Raw genomic sequence first — 7,930 nt, forward strand, 5'->3', positions numbered from 1 at the left:
GAGTATATGGGCTCCACTAGGCAGGGGGACTATGGGAGGGTGCCACTTGGGATGTGGGTATACAGATGAATAAGATTTTTTAGGATGTTCTATATGAAATACACACAAAAAAATCAATAAATAAAAAATGAGTTATATTTGAAGAAGCATAAAAATTTGCTTCATGTTAATTAGTAAATGTGAAAAATATTATCATTGAAATCTACCTGATGACTTTATATCTATGCTCAGATGCCAAGGAGCTCAGAAAGTAATTGACTGTGACTAATAATATACATTTAGAGAGAGATTAGAAATGCATGTGCATCTTAGTGTCAATTGTATTAAAAATGAATTTTTCTGTATGAAACTATGTATTTTAATAGTGAAATGGAGATCTTTTTGAAAGTTTAAAACCTCATTTAATTTTATGTCTTATAGGGTTTATACTGAGTAAAATATTGTATAACTGTAACAATTCAACTGTAAACCTAAAAATTTACAGCCAATTTTGAAGGAGATGCATCTTAGCTCTGGAAATTGTTATTGAATATGTCAATTCTGTTGTAATGAAATGCTTCTTCTGATTATGTGGTTATTAAATAAATAATTAAAATAATAATAAATAAATAAATAAATAAAATATTTTTTAAAAGAATGAAATTCATGAAACGCACAGAGGGTGAGTTTTAGAAAAAAAGTATTTTATTACAGGGAATTTAGGAGAAAGAAGGCAGAGCTCCTGTATGGCGGGAGGGGTCCCCAGGAGCGGGAATCCGTTGAGCCTCATTGCTCAGGAGATTCTAAGGGTTTAGTAGGAGGGGGAAGAAAAGGGGAGATGAGCTGGTCAGTTCAGCTCCCATTCCAGGTGTCCAGGTCCCTAGAGGTTTTAGTTGTCAGTATGGTTTCCAGAATGGGAAAAGTGGTAAGGAAAAAAACAGACCCCCTTTCTGTCATCCCCAGGCTCTGGTTATAGTGAATGAGAGAAATTTTAGGCTTAGACACTTTTGGCATCTCTAGTTTTGGGCAAAGACAAGTCTGCTGGTAGGCCCAAGGACATTTCCAGCTCTTAGCCAAGAAAGAAACCGGTCACTTTCTTTTGGGGGTCTTTCTACCCTAAACTTCCTAAACAATTTCTTTCTCCCATTCTCTTCACTTAGATACATGCTATGCAACCAGGACTTTCCTCCATGGTGCTGACCTGGCATAACCACTCTAGAAAATTCACCTCTCTGTCATCCATACCAATGAAGAGAGTATTTTCTAGAATTCAGGGTTTTGTATCTGAATGTTTGACTCAATCCTAGAATGCGTCTGACCACGTCTAGCTAGCTGCAAGGGAGACGGGGAAAGTAAAGTGCTTGGATCAGGTATCTTCACTTAAGGTAAAATCTGTTTTCATTGCCTGGGCCTGAGGTAACACATTACCACAAAACTGATGGCTGAAAACAGCAGAAGTGCTTTCTCTCATGAGAAAGGCCAGAAGACTGATGTCACTAGGGCCATGTTATCTACTCTCTAGGGAATGCAGAAAAGAGTTTGTGCCTCTTCCAGATGGAGGCATTCCTCGGTTTATTTCATAGCACTGCAGGCTCCACCTCTTCTTTACACTGCCAGCTCTCTCTGCGTGCTCGTCAAATCTCTCTTTCCCTTTCTCTTATAACATGTGATGACCAGTGAGACCTATTCTGGGATAATCACCTCATCTGAATATGTGTAACTAATAATACATCTCAAAAACATGACTCTATAGGGTATCTCTGAAAGTAACATACAACAAATTTTCTTTATGTGAGAAGATTATTAGTTACTTTTATGTCATTGTCATCCAAAATCCCGTTAAGAAGAAACTTAAGAGAGGGAAGATTTGCATTGGCTTGTGGTTTCAAGGCTTCGTGGCAGGGAGGGCATGGTGGAACTGTTCAGCCGGGTTTATCAGTAGAGTGTGGTAGAGGCTGTGATATGAATATCACAGGGGATCAAGAAGCAGAGAGAGAGAGAAGAGAGAGAGAGATAGACAGAGAGAGAGAGAGAGAGAACCCTCAATGATCCAGCTCTTCCAGTTAAGCCTCACCCCTCAACGTTTCCAGAACCTTCCAAAATAGTCACCAGTTGGGGACCAAGCTTTCAAAACATGAGCCTGTGTGGGATATTTGAGATTCAAATCAAAAGAGAAAGGAGATTTTGATATATTCCACATCCGTGGATCCCTAGAAATCTCACTGATGTGGGAAACCCTTGAAACCTTGAATTTTTCCTCCTCTTTGACACTCAGATATTTTATCAGTATGTTTGAAAGAGCTGCTACCTTTAGCTCTCAAAGTTCAATCAGCAAAAGCTAACAAATTCCTAAAATATAGTGAATGATGCTGGCCACCAAAAAGAATGACTAGTGTCTAGTATAATTAGTATAAAATGTTGATAATGCAAGATCCTAGCCACTTTAGTTGAAAGCCTGTCCTATAGTCTGTGAAACTAAATTGTCCTTGGAAGGCAAGGACAGCAGATGAGGAGCCAAGCTGCTCAGCCACTTTCCAGTTTCAGTTTAAACGCAGATGGACTCTGACATAGGTAAGTAAAGTGACAACTGTCTATATAGTTGAATCTATCCTCCTCCAAGACAGAAGACACCACAGGAGGCCTGACTGTGATAAAATACAAATGCTGGTTTTGTGAGTGAGGGACTAAGTTCTTCTAAAATATTACCCATAAACCACAGTTTGACACACATGTGCCTTGTGTGTTGATTGATTGGTTAGTGCTTCATTTGGGCTGACCTTCTGCTTCCTTGGGAGCTACGGATACAGCTAAACATCACAAATTCTACCGCTCCAGCCCTAGAATAGACTCTTCTCAAAGGAGAATACATCAAACTATTAGGATCAAGCAGTGACTATAAAGCCAAACAGATAACAGAAATTTTAGTGGTGCAATGTAACATTTAAAATAGATGACATCTAGACTGTCAAAGAACAAGATCAGACGTAGGAGTGCCTTATTATATAGGCCAGGAAGAGATAGAAAGAAATGAAAAAGAACTCAAACCTTCAAAAGCAGGGATAGAAACTCTAAAACCTAGGCTGCTTATTGACCTTTTTTCCTTGAGAAATTTTATTTTTAACAGCACAATGTTTTTTAAAATGCATTGATATGTGACTGCCTAACCAGAGCTTTCATCTTACAGCTCCCTTGTACTGAAGGATAATGAGGTTCTGGTCTGTGGGGTTGTGGGAAGGTGTGTCCTCAGGAGTGATGTCTATGACTTCTAAGTTAGGCACTTAAAAAGAAGGAGTGTCCCCTGTTTTTCCATTTGTTTGTTTGTTTGTTTGTTTGTTTTGACTGGATGTGTCACTGATTACAATTGCTGTAGCTGCACAAGGACAGATCCATACATCAGCAGGTGCGGATCCACAGACGCAGAGGCTGAGGATGAACTAGCTTCTATGTGCTTAGAGCTGTAGGGTGGGAAAGTTTTTAAATACGGAAAAGGTGTTCGAATGTTCTAGATAAATGAAGAAAGAATGAAGCATTCTGTTGCAGACAGAACTTGTAAGTTGATGTTCTAGTAGCTGGGCTTACAGCTGGGAGCTGATTAACAGATATAAATGAGGAAACAAATGCTTAAATAAATGAACAAGGAGCTTTTGGATTAGTTTTGTTGTTGCTACTAACACCTCCTGGTGGAGCTGACAGCTTCCCTATACATGGGCTCTGAGAGCCAAGCCCTGTCAACTCTCCTTGCTAGCCTCTTGTCCCATGTCATTATCTCTGGCTAAGGACCAGTTCTGATTCAGATTATACAGAACCAGAGTGATGCCTTCTGCCCCACTTTGAGCATCTCATTGTATAACAACCCCTAGAACTTTTACATCAAACCTCTCTAGTCACCTTGCTTCTGCTGATGACCTGAGGACCAGACCCACCACAGCTGACTCTACTGCTGTCAGAACTTGCCTCCAATGCTGGTCATCTCCTGCTCTACTTCTCTTTCTACTGAACACCTGATATGTCCTGAAACTCATCCCACGGTAATTCTGACAGCAATAAGATGCTTTAAAACTTGGTTTTCTAGGGACTAGAGAGATGGTTCTGTGGTTAAGATGGCTTACTGCTCCTGCAGAAGAGACCCTAGGTCAGTTCCTAGCACAGAGGTCGGGTGACTCACAGCTGCTTAAAACTCCAGATCCAAGGGGATCCCATGTCTCTGGCCTGCAAGGGCACCTACACTCACGTGCACATACCCGCCCATACACACACACATATACATAATAAAAAATAAACATTTTGGGGCTGGAGAGGTGGCTCAGCAGTTAAAAGCACTGACTGCTCTTGCAGAGGACCCAGGTTCGATTCCCAGCACCCACATGGTGGTTAACAACCATCTGTAACTCTGGTTCCAGGGGATCTGATGCCTTCTTCTGACCTCCGTGGGCACTGCATGACACGAGTGCACTTACACACATGTGGGCAATACACTCATACACATACAATAAAAATAAATAAATAAAATATTTTTTAAAAATAAAATTTTAAAAAAATTTTGGTGTCTAGGAGCATAGAGGAAATAGTTATATTAATATTGTGCTAGAGCCACATCATAAATCACATATTTTCCAGGCCTAGTGATGCAGGTCTGCAATGTCAGCTACTCAGAAGCCTAAGGAAGGCAGGTTGAAAGTTCAAGGCCTTCCTGGGCTATAGCATGTGGTCATGGCCAGCAAGCATAATGTTGGTATAAGACCCTGTTACAAAATAAAAATAAACAGAGGTCTTGGAACAGAGCTCAGTGTCAGAGTCTTTGCCTAACAGGTATGAAGCCCTAGGTTGGGTAGTCAATCACCACTACCACAAAAAAGCAAAACTAGATTCCACATGTCTGTGGGAGTCCTGGGATAACCTTTGTTATTTTATAACTCACTTAAAAATTATTTTAGACCTGGGTAAGTTCTATTGCTAATAGTCACAGAAATAATGAGGGTCACTTAGGCCAAGAACTCCAGGACCCAGGTTTCAAAGCACCCAATCACTTAACCTTACTAAGTTTAACCATTTAAAGAAACCTATGGTTTCCAGTGAAGTAAACGGAATAGGAAAGGGGTCACTGTGGTTCCCTGTTAATTTGGAAGTTCTGATGCACAATAAAATGCAGACAGAGCCTTTCAGAAGTATCAGGACTCTTGGACAGGCAAGAGAACATGAAACATCAAGATTAGAGAGACATGTTTGTCCTGCAGAATATATTTATTAGCTGTGGGATTGTAGCCTCATTGTAAACTTTGAATTACTGTATATTCATCTAGTACATAGGAATAATATCACCTCCCTCTTAAATTTGTTATCAGTAAAAATAATATAAAAGAGGATATAAATTACATTTACACCTTGAGGTTGATGTGAGGGTTAAATGAGTTAAGCTATGTAAAGCAATGAGAGCTTTGCCCATATGACAAATGTTTGTTGTTATTGTTTTATGACAATAAGACTGTATCATGGCTGGCATACATCAGAGACCCATAAAGGTCACACTGGTTCTTTTTGCCTAGCTTCTGGGTACCTAATCTACCAAAGTACCTTAGAAAGAACATCCTAAGCTCAGAGAAGGTGTTAGATTGGTTGTAACTGGCTGAGTGATTTTTGAAATCTTTTCTCTCTTCCCGTTTATTTAAATGACTTATCCCTTATCCCTTCCTTCTGTTGCAAGCCCTCACGGCTGGGAGAGGGCACACAATGAGCCTCATGCCCCATTTGGTTCATAAAGTGTATCCACTGAGTATTGCTCATCCGCTATCTTGAGAGCTGGGTACTCCGCTGTTTTTATGGTAGGATAATCAGGTTGCCTGTAGGAAATGGCAGCCATGAGAGAACAGCGTGTAGGATGTATCGTCTGCATTCGTATCTGCTGCTGCCAAATTAGGAGTCAAACCAGGAAAACATTTCTCTAAACACAAAGCAGGGTTTAGTCTCAACAATGGTTCTGGTAATTAATCCATGGGGAGTTACAGATGGCCGGTGATTCACTGATCTGAGCAAATGTGAGTGCTTCTAGGAATATGCTGTGCTGGATCATAGAAGAAACGAATTTCCTCACTCATTTTCTGTGAGGCTGGTCACACATTACTTCAGCAAAAATGAGCCGAAGCCAGAATGCAACTGACAGATACAAAATGCAGTTTTGATGCTGGAAGTATATCTGGCCTAATGCCCTCATTTCTAAGATGAGGAGACTGTGGTTCCCAGAGGTTGTGTGCTCGCATGCCAGTGAATTCATTCATAATTATGAGTCTAACATTTTACTTGAATGAAGGTAGAAAATCAAAAATTATAGGAATAGCTTTTAGAGACATCTAAAATTAGAATATTTGGTGATTGGAACTTGTACATATGCTTGCAAATATTTGTTGTATACAACCAAAAATGTCTGGAATATTGTAACATGTATGTGCACTGAACAGACTGCTTGAAATATGTGGTCTAGAAAATCTAGTGTGTGTCATAAGACCACACATCATTTTTAATCTTTTTAAATTTTATCATTTTTATTGAGAATGTCCTACACTATATTTTGATCATATTCACTCCTCTCCCCTTTTAACCTCTCCCAGATCCAGTCTCACCTCCCTAACCTCCCTACTAACTTTGTGTCCTGTGTTTTTTATTTTGTTTTGTTTTCTACCTAGCAGTGAATTTTTATTTGCTATCCTTATAGTATCTAAGGGAGGCATTGTCCCCTCAACGTAACTGCATTTTTACTCCTTTTTCCTTTTTTGCTTTTTTATTGAACTTTTGTGATTTCCTACTATATAGTTTGATGTCATTTAGATCCACACCCATTGCCCCACCTCTCCCCACTACTCCCTGCACCATTTAATGAACTCTCATATATATATGGCCTTCAGAGTATGATTTGTGTCCCCCAGTATCCTTCAGTGTGAATCCATTCACTGGGCCCACGAAGAGTTCCAACTCTATAAGACACTGTCTTTCCCCATCCCAGCAGCCAAAAATTACCAAAACTTCCTTAAGCTGGTTTGGGATTTCTTACCCACTTCCCCATGTCTATGCTGGAATTGTGCCTGGCTTGTGCTTGCATAGGACTTGTGTTCTATTTTTTTTTTTTAATAACCCGTCAACTCCAGTCTGTGCTACCCATATATTCCTGGGTGTGGATCCCTCCATGGGAGCATGGGTGACCTAGCAGGAGTCACACCTTAAAGAAAACTGAATCTTTTTTTTTTTCCCCAGAAGTTGTCAACTGTCCATAGCTCCTCAGTTAGGGGTGGGGGCTCATGAACCCCTTCCTCCTCCATGATAGAATGTTGCCTGGCTTGATCTTGTGTAGGTCTTGTATATGTAACCACAGCTGCTATGAGTTCATGAGTGGAGCAAAGACTGCACATCATATGCCAACCAAAAGACAGTTCAATGGTTAAGGGAGGGGCCTCTAGATCCAAGCTGCTGGGGCAAATCAGCAAGTATACTTTTGAGATTATTTTGGTTTTCCAAGCTTCAACATCTATGTTTGTATAACAGTATAATAGTTGCTAATCTACCTCTATACACATTAAATTAGTTAATAAAGCATTTAGGAGGTTTATATATAATATGCACTGTGAAATAGTAACATTCTTATGTTTCAAATTCTCACAACAATACTAACCAAGCAATTCCAGTTTTCAGCTTTAAAGCACTCAACTCTATGCTGGTGGAAGACATAGCAGAGACAGGAAAACAGAAACAGAGCCCCATGATGGGGCTTTCTATCGATAGTCCATACTTTGGAAATAATTGTGTTCCTGTGTTGATCTTAATCATTTTTAGGTCCATCCTACCCCAATTTGTTCTTAGTAATTGTGAGGAGCAGAAATGTAAATTCTGTAATAGAGTACATGAACAAGGTGGAATTGCTTTAGAATGTGTGATTATTGAATAATCTGTAAGAGTTATGAAATTG

Source organism: Nannospalax galili, unplaced genomic scaffold (genome assembly GCF_000622305.1).
Source record: "Nannospalax galili isolate Female #2095 unplaced genomic scaffold, S.galili_v1.0 scaffold264, whole genome shotgun sequence".
In the NCBI taxonomy this organism is placed as follows: Eukaryota; Metazoa; Chordata; class Mammalia; order Rodentia; family Spalacidae; genus Nannospalax; species Nannospalax galili.